Source organism: Lissotriton vulgaris, chromosome 10 (assembly GCF_964263255.1).
Source record: "Lissotriton vulgaris chromosome 10, aLisVul1.2, whole genome shotgun sequence".
NCBI lineage: Eukaryota > Metazoa > Chordata > Amphibia > Caudata > Salamandridae > Lissotriton > Lissotriton vulgaris.
The window spans coordinates 252901547-252918095 of record NC_141698.1 but is presented as its reverse complement, the minus strand read 5'-3'; positions in this window follow the sequence as shown (position 1 = coordinate 252918095).

Below are 16549 nucleotides of genomic sequence, written 5' to 3'. Positions count from 1 at the left end.
CTCCAGAATGTTATGATCAACCCCACACATTCAAACAACTGTATAAGTCTCAAATGTGTGACTTACCATATAAATTGAAAGAGGCTTGCAAAGATGATGAATGGGTTTTCTTTTTTTTTTCCTGCGACGCAGAGAGATTCTCCTCTGCAATACTGCCTCCGCTGGCCATTCAGTATAATCTGCAGATGGAAAAGTCCACTGTTAGTCCATTATTAGAACTTGAATATTGCCAAGTTAATGCAGCACTATGAGAAAAATGTTTTATCAAGCGATAATAATGCTTTCTATGGCTTGTGTAATATTGTGAAAATCCAAAGCTCACTAAAAATTCAAATCTGAATATTAATCTCAACCTGGCATTCGTCTCCCTATCCTATGCCTCATTTGCTACCGCTCTGTACACAACTCTAGCACCTATATGAGGACGTAGATAGAAAGATCTGTTTGGCAGCCAAGTGACAGTGCACCCTTCTTACTGGAATTCTTGTGGGTTATGGTACACCAATAGCAATTCAATGGTCTGATAAATTAATGGAGGAAGGTTTATGCTACAGGTATTGGGAATCATAAAAATTAGGACTAACAGATTTTAACATCTTCATTTTAGCACATCCCTATCAGTTAACCTATGGAGGGCTCCAGAATCTTATGATCAACCCCACACATTCAAACAAATGTATAAGTCTCAAATGTGTGACTTACCATATAAATTGAAAGAGGCTTGCAAAGATGATGAATGGGTTTTCTTTTTTTTTTCCTGCGACGCAGAGAGATTCTCCTCTGCAATACTGCCTCCGCTGGCCATTCAGTATAATCTGCAGATGGAAAAGTCCACTGTTAGTCCATTATTAGAACTTGAATATTGCCAAGTTAATGCAACACTATGAGAAAAATGTTTTATCAAGCGATAATAATGCTTTCTATGGCTTGTGTAATATTGTGAAAATTTCAAGCTCACTAAAAATTCAAATCTGAATATTAATCTCAACCTGGCATTCGTCTCCCTATCCTATGCCTCATTTGCTACCGCTCTCTACACAACTCTAGCACCTATATGAGGATGTAGATAGAAAGATCTGTTTGGCAGCCAAGTGACAGTGCACCCTTCTTACTGGTATTCTTGTGGGTTATGGTACACCAATAGCAATTCAGTGGTCTGATAAATTAAGGGAGGAAGGTTTATGCTACATTTATTGGGAATCATAAAAATTAGGACTAACAGATTTTAACATCTTCATTTTAGCACATCCCTATCAGTTAACCTATGGAGAGCTCCAGAATGTTATGATCAACCCCACACATTCAAACAAATGTATAAGTCTCAAATGTGTGACTTACCATATAAATTGAAAGAGGCTTGCAAAGATGATGAACGGGTTTTCTTTTTTTTTTCCTGCGACGCAGAGAGATTCTCCTCTGCAATACTGCCTCCGCTGGCCATTCAGTATAATCTGCAGATGGAAAAGTCCACTGTTAGTCCATTATTAGAACTTGAATATTGCCAAGTTAATGCAACACTATGAGAAAAATGTTTTATCAAGCGATAATAATGCTTTCTATGGCTTGTGTAATATTGTGAAAATCCAAAACTCACTAAAAATTCAAATCTGAATATTAATCTCAACCTGGCATTCGTCTCCCTATCCTATGCCTCATTTGCTACCGCTCTGTACACAACTCTAGCACCTATATGAGGACGTAGATAGAAAGATCTGTTTGGCAGCCAAGTGACAGTGCACCCTTCTTACTGGAATTCTTGTGGGTTATGGTACACCAATAGCAATTCAATGGTCTGATAAATTAATGGAGGAAGGTTTATGCTACAGGTATTGGGAATCATAAAAATTAGGACTAACAGATTTTAACATCTTCATTTTAGCACATCCCTATCAGTTAACCTATGGAGAGCTCCAGAATGTTATGATCAACCCCACACATTCAAACAAATGTATAAGTCTCAAATGTGTGACTTACCATATAAATTGAAAGAGGCTTGCAAAGATGATGAATGGGTTTTCTTTTTTTTCCTGCGACGCAGAGAGATTCTCCTCTGCAATACTGCCTCCGCTGGCCATTCAGTATAATCTGCAGATGGAAAAGTCCACTGTTAGTCCATTATTAGAACTTGAATATTGCCAAGTTAATGCAACACTATGAGAAAAATGTTTTATCAAGCGATAATAATGCTTTCTATGGCTTGTGTAATATTGTGAAAATCCAAAGCTCACTAAAAATTCAAATCTGAATATTAATCTCAACCTGGCATTCGTCTCCCTATCCTATGCCTCATTTGCTACCGCTCTGTACACAACTCTAGCACCTATATGAGGACGTAGATAGAAAGATCTGTTTGGCAGCCAAGTGACAGTGCACCCTTCTTACTGGAATTCTTGTGGGTTATGGTACACCAATAGCAATTCAATGGTCTGATAAATTAATGGAGGAAGGTTTATGCTACAGGTATTGGGAATCATAAAAATTAGGACTAACAGATTTTAACATCTTCATTTTAGCACATCCCTATCAGTTAACCTATGGAGAGCTCCAGAATGTTATGATCAACCCCACACATTCAAACAAATGTATAAGTCTCAAATGTGTGACTTACCATATAAATTGAAAGAGGCTTGCAAAGATGATGAATGGGTTTTCTTTTTTTTTTCCTGCGACGCAGAGAGATTCTCCTCTGCAATACTGCCTCCGCTGGCCATTCAGTATAATCTGCAGATGGAAAAGTCCACTGTTAGTCCATTATTAGAACTTGAATATTGCCAAGTTAATGCAACACTATGAGAAAAATGTTTTATCAAGCGATAATAATGCTTTCTATGGCTTGTGTAATATTGTGAAAATTTCAAGCTCACTAAAAATTCAAATCTGAATATTAATCTCAACCTGGCATTCGTCTCCCTATCCTATGCCTCATTTGCTACCGCTCTCTACACAACTCTAGCACCTATATGAGGACGTAGATAGAAAGATCTGTTTGGCAGCCAAGTGACAGTGCACCCTTCTTACTGGTATTCTTGTGGGTTATGGTACACCAATAGCAATTCAGTGGTCTGATAAATTAAGGGAGGAAGGTTTATGCTACATTTATTGGGAATCATAAAAATTAGGACTAACAGATTTTAACATCTTCATTTTAGCACATCCCTATCAGTTAACCTATGGAGAGCTCCAGAATGTTATGATCAACCCCACACATTCAAACAAATGTATAAGTCTCAAATGTGTGACTTACCATATAAATTGAAAGAGGCTTGCAAAGATGATGAACGGGTTTTCTTTTTTTTTTCCTGCGACGCAGAGAGATTCTCCTCTGCAATACTGCCTCCGCTGGCCATTCAGTATAATCTGCAGATGGAAAAGTCCACTGTTAGTCCATTATTAGAACTTGAATATTGCCAAGTTAATGCAACACTATGAGAAAAATGTTTTATCAAGCGATAATAATGCTTTCTATGGCTTGTGTAATATTGTGAAAATCCAAAGCTCACTAAAAATTCAAATCTGAATATTAATCTCAACCTGGCATTCGTCTCCCTATCCTATGCCTCATTTGCTACCGCTCTGTACACAACTCTAGCACCTATATGAGGACGTAGATAGAAAGATCTGTTTGGCAGCCAAGTGACAGTGCACCCTTCTTACTGGAATTCTTGTGGGTTATGGTACACCAATAGCAATTCAATGGTCTGATAAATTAATGGAGGAAGGTTTATGCTACAGGTATTGGGAATCATAAAAATTAGGACTAACAGATTTTAACATCTTCATTTTAGCACATCCCTATCAGTTAACCTATGGAGAGCTCCAGAATGTTATGATCAACCCCACACATTCAAACAAATGTATAAGTCTCAAATGTGTGACTTACCATATAAATTGAAAGAGGCTTGCAAAGATGATGAATGGGTTTTCTTTTTTTTCCTGCGACGCAGAGAGATTCTCCTCTGCAATACTGCCTCCGCTGGCCATTCAGTATAATCTGCAGATGGAAAAGTCCACTGTTAGTCCATTATTAGAACTTGAATATTGCCAAGTTAATGCAACACTATGAGAAAAATGTTTTATCAAGCGATAATAATGCTTTCTATGGCTTGTGTAATATTGTGAAAATCCAAAGCTCACTAAAAATTCAAATCTGAATATTAATCTCAACCTGGCATTCGTCTCCCTATCCTATGCCTCATTTGCTACCGCTCTGTACACAACTCTAGCACCTATATGAGGACGTAGATAGAAAGATCTGTTTGGCAGCCAAGTGACAGTGCACCCTTCTTACTGGAATTCTTGTGGGTTATGGTACACCAATAGCAATTCAATGGTCTGATAAATTAATGGAGGAAGGTTTATGCTACAGGTATTGGGAATCATAAAAATTAGGACTAACAGATTTTAACATCTTCATTTTAGCACATCCCTATCAGTTAACCTATGGAGAGCTCCAGAATGTTATGATCAACCCCACACATTCAAACAAATGTATAAGTCTCAAATGTGTGACTTACCATATAAATTGAAAGAGGCTTGCAAAGATGATGAATGGGTTTTCTTATTTTTTTTCCTGCGACGCAGAGAGATTCTCCTCTGCAATACTGCCTCCGCTGGCCATTCAGTATAATCTGCAGATGGAAAAGTCCACTGTTAGTCCATTATTAGAACTTGAATATTGCCAAGTTAATGCAACACTATGAGAAAAATGTTTTATCAAGCGATAATAATGCTTTCTATGGCTTGTGTAATATTGTGAAAATTTCAAGCTCACTAAAAATTCAAATCAGAATATTAATCTCAACCTGGCATTCGTCTCCCAATCGTATGCCTCATTTGCTACCGCTCTCTACACAACTCTAGCACCTATATGAGGACGTAGATAGAAAGATCTGTTTGGCAGCCAAGTGACAGTGCATCCTTCTTACTGGAATTCTTGTGGGTTATGGTACACCAATAGCAATTCAGTGGTCTGATAAATTAAGGGTGGAAGGTTTATGCTACAGTTATTGGGAATCATAAAAACTAGGACTAACAGATTCTAACATCTTCATTTTAGCACATCCCTATCAGTTAACCTCTGGAGAACTCCAGAATGTTATGATCAACCCCACACCTTCAAATAAATGTATAAGTCTCAAATGTGTGACTTACCATATAAATTGAAAGAGGCTTGCAAAGCTGATGATTGGATTTTCTTTTTTTTCTCAGCAACGCAGAGATATTCTTCTCTGCAATACTGCCTCCGCTGGCCATTCAGTATAATCTGCAGATGGGAAAGTCCACTGTTAGTCCATTATTAGAACTTGAATATTGCCAAGTTAATGCAACACTATGAGAAAAATGTTTTATCAAGCGATAATAATGCTTTCTATGGCTTGTGTAATATTGTGAAAATTTAAAGCTCACTAAAAATTCAAATCTGAATATTAATCTCAACCTGGCATTCGTCTCCCAATCGTATGCCTCATTTGCTACCGCTCTCTACACAACTCTAGCACCTATATGAGGACGTAGATAGAAAGATCTGTTTGGCAGCCAAGTGACAGTGCATCCTTCTTACTGGAATTCTTGTGGGTTATGGTACACCAATAGCAATTCAGTGGTCTGATAAATTAAGGGTGGAAAGTTTATGCTACAGTTATTGGGAATCATAAAAACTAGGACTAACAGATTTTAACATCTTCATTTTAGCACATCCCTATCAGTTAACCTCTGGAGAACTCCAGAATGTTATGATCAACCCCACACATTCAAACAAATGTATAAGTCTCAAATGTGTGACTTACCATATAAATTGAAAGAGGCTGGCAAAGATGATGAATGGGTTTTCTTTTTTTTTTCCTGCGACGCAGAGAGATTCTCCTCTGCAATACTGCCTCCGCTGGCCATTCAGTATAATCTGCAGATGGAAAAGTCCACTGTTAGTCCATTATTAGAACTTGAATATTGCCAAGTTAATGCAACACTATGAGAAAAATGTTTTATCAAGCGATAATAATGCTTTCTATGGCTTGTGTAATATTGTGAAAATTTCAAGCTCACTAAAAATTCAAATCTGAATATTAATCTCAACCTGGCATTCGTCTCCCTATCCTATGCCTCATTTGCTACCGCTCTGTACACAACTCTAGCACCTATATGAGGACGTAGATAGAAAGATCTGTTTGGCAGCCAAGTGACAGTGCATCCTTCTTACTGGAATTCTTGTGGGTTATGGTACACCAATAGCAATTCAGTGGTCTGATAAATTAAGGGTGGAAGGTTTATGCTACAGTTATTGGGAATCATAAAAACTAGGACTTACAGATTCTAACATCTTCATTTTAGCACATCCCTATCAGTTAACCTCTGGAGAACTCCAGAATGTTATGATCAACCCCACACCTTCAAATAAATGTATAAGTCTCAAATGTGTGACTTACCATATAAATTGAAAGAGGCTTGCAAAGCTGATGATTGGATTTTCTTTTTTTTCTCAGCAACGCAGAGATATTCTTCTCTGCAATACTGCCTCCGCTGGCCATTCAGTATAATCTGCAGATGGAAAAGTCCACTGTTAGTCCATTATTAGAACTTGAATATTGCCAAGTTAATGCAACACTATGAGAAAAATGTTTTATCAAGCGATAATAATGCTTTCTATGGCTTGTGTAATATTGTGAAAATCCAAAGCTCACTAAAAATTCAAATCTGAATATTAATCTCAACCTGGCATTCGTCTCCCTATCCTATGCCTCATTTGCTACCGCTCTGTACACAACTCTAGCACCTATATGAGGACGTAGATAGAAAGATCTGTTTGGCAGCCAAGTGACAGTGCACCCTTCTTACTGGAATTCTTGTGGGTTATGGTACACCAATAGCAATTCAGTGGTCTGATAAATTAAGGGAGGAAGGTTTATGCTACATTTATTGGGAATCATAAAAATTAGGACTAACAGATTTTAACATCTTCATTTTAGCACATCCCTATCAGTTAACCTCTGGAGAACTCCAGAATGTTATTATCAACCCCACACCTTCAAATAAATGTATAAGTCTCAAATGTGTGACTTACCATATAAATTGAAAGAGGCTTGCAAAGCTGATGATTGGATTTTCTTTTTTTTCTCAGCAACGCAGAGATATTCTTCTCTGCAATACTGCCTCCGCTGGCCATTCAGTATAATCTGCAGATGGGAAAGTCCACTGTTAGTCCATTATTAGAACTTGAATATTGCCAAGTTAATGCAACACTATGAGAAAAATGTTTTATCAAGCGATAATAATGCTTTCTATGGCTTGTGTAATATTGTGAAAATTTAAAGCTCACTAAAAATTCAAATCTGAATATTAATCTCAACCTGGCATTCGTCTCCCAATCGTATGCCTCATTTGCTACCGCTCTCTACACAACTCTAGCACCTATATGAGGACGTAGATAGAAAGATCTGTTTGGCAGCCAAGTGACAGTGCATCCTTCTTACTGGAATTCTTGTGGGTTATGGTACACCAATAGCAATTCAGTGGTCTGATAAATTAAGGGTGGAAAGTTTATGCTACAGTTATTGGGAATCATAAAAACTAGGACTAACAGATTTTAACATCTTCATTTTAGCACATCCCTATCAGTTAACCTCTGGAGAACTCCAGAATGTTATGATCAACCCCACACATTCAAACAAATGTATAAGTCTCAAATGTGTGACTTACCATATAAATTGAAAGAGGCTGGCAAAGATGATGAATGGGTTTTCTTTTTTTTTTCCTGCGACGCAGAGAGATTCTCCTCTGCAATACTGCCTCCGCTGGCCATTCAGTATAATCTGCAGATGGAAAAGTCCACTGTTAGTCCATTATTAGAACTTGAATATTGCCAAGTTAATGCAACACTATGAGAAAAATGTTTTATCAAGCGATAATAATGCTTTCTATGGCTTGTGTAATATTGTGAAAATTTCAAGCTCACTAAAAATTCAAATCTGAATATTAATCTCAACCTGGCATTCGTCTCCCTATCCTATGCCTCATTTGCTACCGCTCTGTACACAACTCTAGCACCTATATGAGGACGTAGATAGAAAGATCTGTTTGGCAGCCAAGTGACAGTGCACCTTTCTTACTGGTATTCTTGTGGGTTATGGTACACCAATAGCAATTCAGTGGTCTGATAAATTAAGGGAGGAAGGTTTATGCTACATTTATTGGGAATCATAAAAATTAGGACTAACAGATTTTAACATCTTCATTTTAGCACATCCCTATCAGTTAACCTCTGGAGAACTCCAGAATGTTATGATCAACCCCACACCTTCAAATAAATGTATAAGTCTCAAATGTGTGCCTTACCATATAAATTGAAAGAGGCTTGCAAAGCTGATGATTGGATTTTCTTTTTTTTCTCAGCAACGCAGAGATATTCTTCTCTGCAATACTGCCTCCGCTGGCCATTCAGTATAATCTGCAGATGGGAAAGTCCACTGTTAGTCCATTATTAGAACTTGAATATTGCCAAGTTAATGCAACACTAAGAGAAAAATGTTTTATCAAGCGATAATAATGCTTTCTATGGCTTGTGTAATATTGTGAAAATCCAAAGCTCACTAAAAATTCAAATCTGAATATTAATCTCAACCTGGCATTCGTCTCCCTATCCTATGCCTCATTTGCTACCGCTCTGTACACAACTCTAGCACCTATATGAGGACGTAGATAGAAAGATCTGTTTGGCAGCCAAGTGACAGTGCACCCTTCTTACTGGAATTCTTGTGGGTTATGGTACACCAATAGCAATTCAATGGTCTGATAAATTAATGGAGGAAGGTTTATGCTACAGGTATTGGGAATCATAAAAATTAGGACTAACAGATTTTAACATCTTCATTTTAGCACATCCCTATCAGTTAACCTATGGAGAGCTCCAGAATGTTATGATCAACCCCACACATTCAAACAAATGTATAAGTCTCAAATGTGTGACTTACCATATAAATTGAAAGAGGCTTGCAAAGATGATGAATGGGTTTTCTTTTTTTTTTCCTGCGACGCAGAGAGATTCTCCTCTGCAATACTGCCTCCGCTGGCCATTCAGTATAATCTGCAGATGGAAAAGTCCACTGTTAGTCCATTATTAGAACTTGAATATTGCCAAGTTAATGCAACACTATGAGAAAAATGTTTTATCAAGCGATAATAATGCTTTCTATGGCTTGTGTAATATTGTGAAAATTTCAAGCTCACTAAAAATTCAAATCTGAATATTAATCTCAACCTGGCATTCGTCTCCCAATCGTATGCCTCATTTGCTACCGCTCTCTACACAACTCTAGCACCTATATGAGGACGTAGATAGAAAGATCTGTTTGGCAGCCAAGTGACAGTGCATCCTTCTTACTGGAATTCTTGTGGGTTATGGTACACCAATAGCAATTCAGTGGTCTGATAAATTAAGGGTGGAAGGTTTATGCTACAGTTATTGGGAATCATAAAAACTAGGACTAACAGATTCTAACATCTTCATTTTAGCACATCCCTATCAGTTAACCTCTGGAGAACTCCAGAATGTTATGATCAACCCCACACCTTCAAATAAATGTATAAGTCTCAAATGTGTGACTTACCATATAAATTGAAAGAGGCTTGCAAAGCTGATGATTGGATTTTCTTTTTTTTCTCAGCAACGCAGAGATATTCTTCTCTGCAATACTGCCTCCGCTGGCCATTCAGTATAATCTGCAGATGGGAAAGTCCACTGTTAGTCCATTATTAGAACTTGAATATTGCCAAGTTAATGCAACACTATGAGAAAAATGTTTTATCAAGCGATAATAATGCTTTCTATGGCTTGTGTAATATTGTGAAAATTTAAAGCTCACTAAAAATTCAAATCTGAATATTAATCTCAACCTGGCATTCGTCTCCCAATCGTATGCCTCATTTGCTACCGCTCTCTACACAACTCTAGCACCTATATGAGGACGTAGATAGAAAGATCTGTTTGGCAGCCAAGTGACAGTGCATCCTTCTTACTGGAATTCTTGTGGGTTATGGTACACCAATAGCAATTCAGTGGTCTGATAAATTAAGGGTGGAAAGTTTATGCTACAGTTATTGGGAATCATAAAAACTAGGACTAACAGATTTTAACATCTTCATTTTAGCACATCCCTATCAGTTAACCTCTGGAGAACTCCAGAATGTTATGATCAACCCCACACATTCAAACAAATGTATAAGTCTCAAATGTGTGACTTACCATATAAATTGAAAGAGGCTGGCAAAGATGATGAATGGGTTTTCTTTTTTTTTTCCTGCGACGCAGAGAGATTCTCCTCTGCAATACTGCCTCCGCTGGCCATTCAGTATAATCTGCAGATGGAAAAGTCCACTGTTAGTCCATTATTAGAACTTGAATATTGCCAAGTTAATGCAACACTATGAGAAAAATGTTTTATCAAGCGATAATAATGCTTTCTATGGCTTGTGTAATATTGTGAAAATTTCAAGCTCACTAAAAATTCAAATCTGAATATTAATCTCAACCTGGCATTCGTCTCCCTATCCTATGCCTCATTTGCTACCGCTCTGTACACAACTCTAGCACCTATATGAGGACGTAGATAGAAAGATCTGTTTGGCAGCCAAGTGACAGTGCACCCTTCTTACTGGTATTCTTGTGGGTTATGGTACACCAATAGCAATTCAGTGGTCTGATAAATTAAGGGAGGAAGGTTTATGCTACATTTATTGGGAATCATAAAAATTAGGACTAACAGATTTTAACATCTTCATTTTAGCACATCCCTATCAGTTAACCTCTGGAGAACTCCAGAATGTTATGATCAACCCCACACCTTCAAATAAATGTATAAGTCTCAAATGTGTGCCTTACCATATAAATTGAAAGAGGCTTGCAAAGCTGATGATTGGATTTTCTTTTTTTTCTCAGCAACGCAGAGATATTCTTCTCTGCAATACTGCCTCCGCTGGCCATTCAGTATAATCTGCAGATGGGAAAGTCCACTGTTAGTCCATTATTAGAACTTGAATATTGCCAAGTTAATGCAACACTAAGAGAAAAATGTTTTATCAAGCGATAATAATGCTTTCTATGGCTTGTGTAATATTGTGAAAATCCAAAGCTCACTAAAAATTCAAATCTGAATATTAATCTCAACCTGGCATTCGTCTCCCTATCCTATGCCTCATTTGCTACCGCTCTGTACACAACTCTAGCACCTATATGAGGACGTAGATAGAAAGATCTGTTTGGCAGCCAAGTGACAGTGCACCCTTCTTACTGGAATTCTTGTGGGTTATGGTACACCAATAGCAATTCAATGGTCTGATAAATTAATGGAGGAAGGTTTATGCTACAGGTATTGGGAATCATAAAAATTAGGACTAACAGATTTTAACATCTTCATTTTAGCACATCCCTATCAGTTAACCTATGGAGAGCTCCAGAATGTTATGATCAACCCCACACATTCAAACAAATGTATAAGTCTCAAATGTGTGACTTACCATATAAATTGAAAGAGGCTTGCAAAGATGATGAATGGGTTTTCTTTTTTTTTTCCTGCGACGCAGAGAGATTCTCCTCTGCAATACTGCCTCCGCTGGCCATTCAGTATAATCTGCAGATGGAAAAGTCCACTGTTAGTCCATTATTAGAACTTGAATATTGCCAAGTTAATGCAACACTATGAGAAAAATGTTTTATCAAGCGATAATAATGCTTTCTATGGCTTGTGTAATATTGTGAAAATTTCAAGCTCACTAAAAATTCAAATCTGAATATTAATCTCAACCTGGCATTCGTCTCCCAATCGTATGCCTCATTTGCTACCGCTCGCTACACAACTCTAGCACCTATATGAGGACGTAGATAGAAAGATCTGTTTGGCAGCCAAGTGACAGTGCATCCTTCTTACTGGAATTCTTGTGGGTTATGGTACACCAATAGCAATTCAGTGGTCTGATAAATTAAGGGTGGAAGGTTTATGCTACAGTTATTGGGAATCATAAAAACTAGGACTAACAGATTCTAACATCTTCATTTTAGCACATCCCTATCAGTTAACCTCTGGAGAACTCCAGAATGTTATGATCAACCCCACACCTTCAAATAAATGTATAAGTCTCAAATGTGTGACTTACCATATAAATTGAAAGAGGCTTGCAAAGCTGATGATTGGATTTTCTTTTTTTTCTCAGCAACGCAGAGATATTCTTCTCTGCAATACTGCCTCCGCTGGCCATTCAGTATAATCTGCAGATGGGAAAGTCCACTGTTAGTCCATTATTAGAACTTGAATATTGCCAAGTTAATGCAACACTATGAGAAAAATGTTTTATCAAGCGATAATAATGCTTTCTATGGCTAATGTAATATTGTGAAAATTTAAAGCTCACTAAAAATTCAAATCTGAATATTAATCTCAACCTGGCATTCGTCTCCCAATCGTATGCCTCATTTGCTACCGCTCTCTACACAACTCTAGCACCTATATGAGGACGTAGATAGAAAGATCTGTTTGGCAGCCAAGTGACAGTGCATCCTTCTTACTGGAATTCTTGTGGGTTATGGTACACCAATAGCAATTCAGTGGTCTGATAAATTAAGGGTGGAAAGTTTATGCTACAGTTATTGGGAATCATAAAAACTAGGACTAACAGATTTTAACATCTTCATTTTAGCACATCCCTATCAGTTAACCTCTGGAGAACTCCAGAATGTTATGATCAACCCCACACATTCAAACAAATGTATAAGTCTCAAATGTGTGACTTACCATATAAATTGAAAGAGGCTGGCAAAGATGATGAATGGGTTTTCTTTTTTTTTTCCTGCGACGCAGAGAGATTCTCCTCTGCAATACTGCCTCCGCTGGCCATTCAGTATAATCTGCAGATGGAAAAGTCCACTGTTAGTCCATTATTAGAACTTGAATATTGCCAAGTTAATGCAACACTATGAGAAAAATGTTTTATCAAGCGATAATAATGCTTTCTATGGCTTGTGTAATATTGTGATAATTTCAAGCTCACTAAAAATTCAAATCTGAATATTAATCTCAACCTGGCATTCGTCTCCCTATCCTATGCCTCATTTGCTACCGCTCTGTACACAACTCTAGCACCTATATGAGGACGTAGATAGAAAGATCTGTTTGGCAGCCAAGTGACAGTGCACCCTTCTTACTGGTATTCTTGTGGGTTATGGTACACCAATAGCAATTCAGTGGTCTGATAAATTAAGGGAGGAAGGTTTATGCTACATTTATTGGGAATCATAAAAATTAGGACTAACAGATTTTAACATCTTCATTTTAGCACATCCCTATCAGTTAACCTCTGGAGAACTCCAGAATGTTATGATCAACCCCACACCTTCAAATAAATGTATAAGTCTCAAATGTGTGCCTTACCATATAAATTGAAAGAGGCTTGCAAAGCTGATGATTGGATTTTCTTTTTTTTCTCAGCAACGCAGAGATATTCTTCTCTGCAATACTGCCTCCGCTGGCCATTCAGTATAATCTGCAGATGGGAAAGTCCACTGTTAGTCCATTATTAGAACTTGAATATTGCCAAGTTAATGCAACACTAAGAGAAAAATGTTTTATCAAGCGATAATAATGCTTTCTATGGCTTGTGTAATATTGTGAAAATCCAAAGCTCACTAAAAATTCAAATCTGAATATTAATCTCAACCTGGCATTCGTCTCCCTATCCTATGCCTCATTTGCTACCGCTCTGTACACAACTCTAGCACCTATATGAGGACGTAGATAGAAAGATCTGTTTGGCAGCCAAGTGACAGTGCATCCTTCTTACTGGAATTCTTGTGGGTTATGGTACACCAATAGCAATTCAGTGGTCTGATAAATTAAGGGTGGAAGGTTTATGCTACAGTTATTGGGAATCATAAAAACTAGGACTAACAGATTCTAACATCTTCATTTTAGCACATCCCTATCAGTTAACCTCTGGAGAACTCCAGAATGTTATGATCAACCCCACACCTTCAAATAAATGTATAAGTCTCAAATGTGTGACTTACCATATAAATTGAAAGAGGCTTGCAAAGCTGATGATTGGATTTTCTTTTTTTTCTCAGCAACGCAGAGATATTCTTCTCTGCAATACTGCCTCCGCTGGCCATTCAGTATAATCTGCAGATGGGAAAGTCCACTGTTAGTCCATTATTAGAACTTGAATATTGCCAAGTTAATGCAACACTATGAGAAAAATGTTTTATCAAGCGATAATAATGCTTTCTATGGCTAATGTAATATTGTGAAAATTTAAAGCTCACTAAAAATTCAAATCTGAATATTAATCTCAACCTGGCATTCGTCTCCCAATCGTATGCCTCATTTGCTACCGCTCTCTACACAACTCTAGCACCTATATGAGGACGTAGATAGAAAGATCTGTTTGGCAGCCAAGTGACAGTGCATCCTTCTTACTGGAATTCTTGTGGGTTATGGTACACCAATAGCAATTCAGTGGTCTGATAAATTAAGGGTGGAAAGTTTATGCTACAGTTATTGGGAATCATAAAAACTAGGACTAACAGATTTTAACATCTTCATTTTAGCACATCCCTATCAGTTAACCTCTGGAGAACTCCAGAATGTTATGATCAACCCCACACATTCAAACAAATGTATAAGTCTCAAATGTGTGACTTACCATATAAATTGAAAGAGGCTGGCAAAGATGATGAATGGGTTTTCTTTTTTTTTTCCTGCGACGCAGAGAGATTCTCCTCTGCAATACTGCCTCCGCTGGCCATTCAGTATAATCTGCAGATGGAAAAGTCCACTGTTAGTCCATTATTAGAACTTGAATATTGCCAAGTTAATGCAACACTATGAGAAAAATGTTTTATCAAGCGATAATAATGCTTTCTATGGCTTGTGTAATATTGTGAAAATTTCAAGCTCACTAAAAATTCAAATCTGAATATTAATCTCAACCTGGCATTCGTCTCCCTATCCTATGCCTCATTTGCTACCGCTCTGTACACAACTCTAGCACCTATATGAGGACGTAGATAGAAAGATCTGTTTGGCAGCCAAGTGACAGTGCACCCTTCTTACTGGTATTCTTGTGGGTTATGGTACACCAATAGCAATTCAGTGGTCTGATAAATTAAGGGAGGAAGGTTTATGCTACATTTATTGGGAATCATAAAAATTAGGACTAACAGATTTTAACATCTTCATTTTAGCACATCCCTATCAGTTAACCTCTGGAGAACTCCAGAATGTTATGATCAACCCCACACCTTCAAATAAATGTATAAGTCTCAAATGTGTGCCTTACCATATAAATTGAAAGAGGCTTGCAAAGCTGATGATTGGATTTTCTTTTTTTTCTCAGCAACGCAGAGATATTCTTCTCTGCAATACTGCCTCCGCTGGCCATTCAGTATAATCTGCAGATGGGAAAGTCCACTGTTAGTCCATTATTAGAACTTGAATATTGCCAAGTTAATGCAACACTAAGAGAAAAATGTTTTATCAAGCGATAATAATGCTTTCTATGGCTTGTGTAATATTGTGAAAATCCAAAGCTCACTAAAAATTCAAATCTGAATATTAATCTCAACCTGGCATTCGTCTCCCTATCCTATGCCTCATTTGCTACCGCTCTGTACACAACTCTAGCACCTATATGAGGACGTAGATAGAAAGATCTGTTTGGCAGCCAAGTGACAGTGCACCCTTCTTACTGGAATTCTTGTGGGTTATGGTACACCAATAGCAATTCAATGGTCTGATAAATTAATGGAGGAAGGTTTATGCTACAGGTATTGGGAATCATAAAAATTAGGACTAACAGATTTTAACATCTTCATTTTAGCACATCCCTATCAGTTAACCTATGGAGAGCTCCAGAATGTTATGATCAACCCCACACATTCAAACAAATGTATAAGTCTCAAATGTGTGACTTACCATATAAATTGAAAGAGGCTTGCAAAGATGATGAATGGGTTTTCTTTTTTTTTTCCTGCGACGCAGAGAGATTCTCCTCTGCAATACTGCCTCCGCTGGCCATTCAGTATAATCTGCAGATGGAAAAGTCCACTGTTAGTCCATTATTAGAACTTGAATATTGCCAAGTTAATGCAACACTATGAGAAAAATGTTTTATCAAGCGATAATAATGCTTTCTATGGCTTGTGTAATATTGTGAAAATTTCAAGCTCACTAAAAATTCAAATCTGAATATTAATCTCAACCTGGCATTCGTCTCCCAATCGTATGCCTCATTTGCTACCGCTCGCTACACAACTCTAGCACCTATATGAGGACGTAGATAGAAAGATCTGTTTGGCAGCCAAGTGACAGTGCATCCTTCTTACTGGAATTCTTGTGGGTTATGGTACACCAATAGCAATTCAGTGGTCTGATAAATTAAGGGTGGAAGGTTTATGCTACAGTTATTGGGAATCATAAAAACTAGGACTAACAGATTCTAACATCTTCATTTTAGCACATCCCTATCAGTTAACCTCTGGAGAACTCCAGAATGTTATGATCAACCCCAC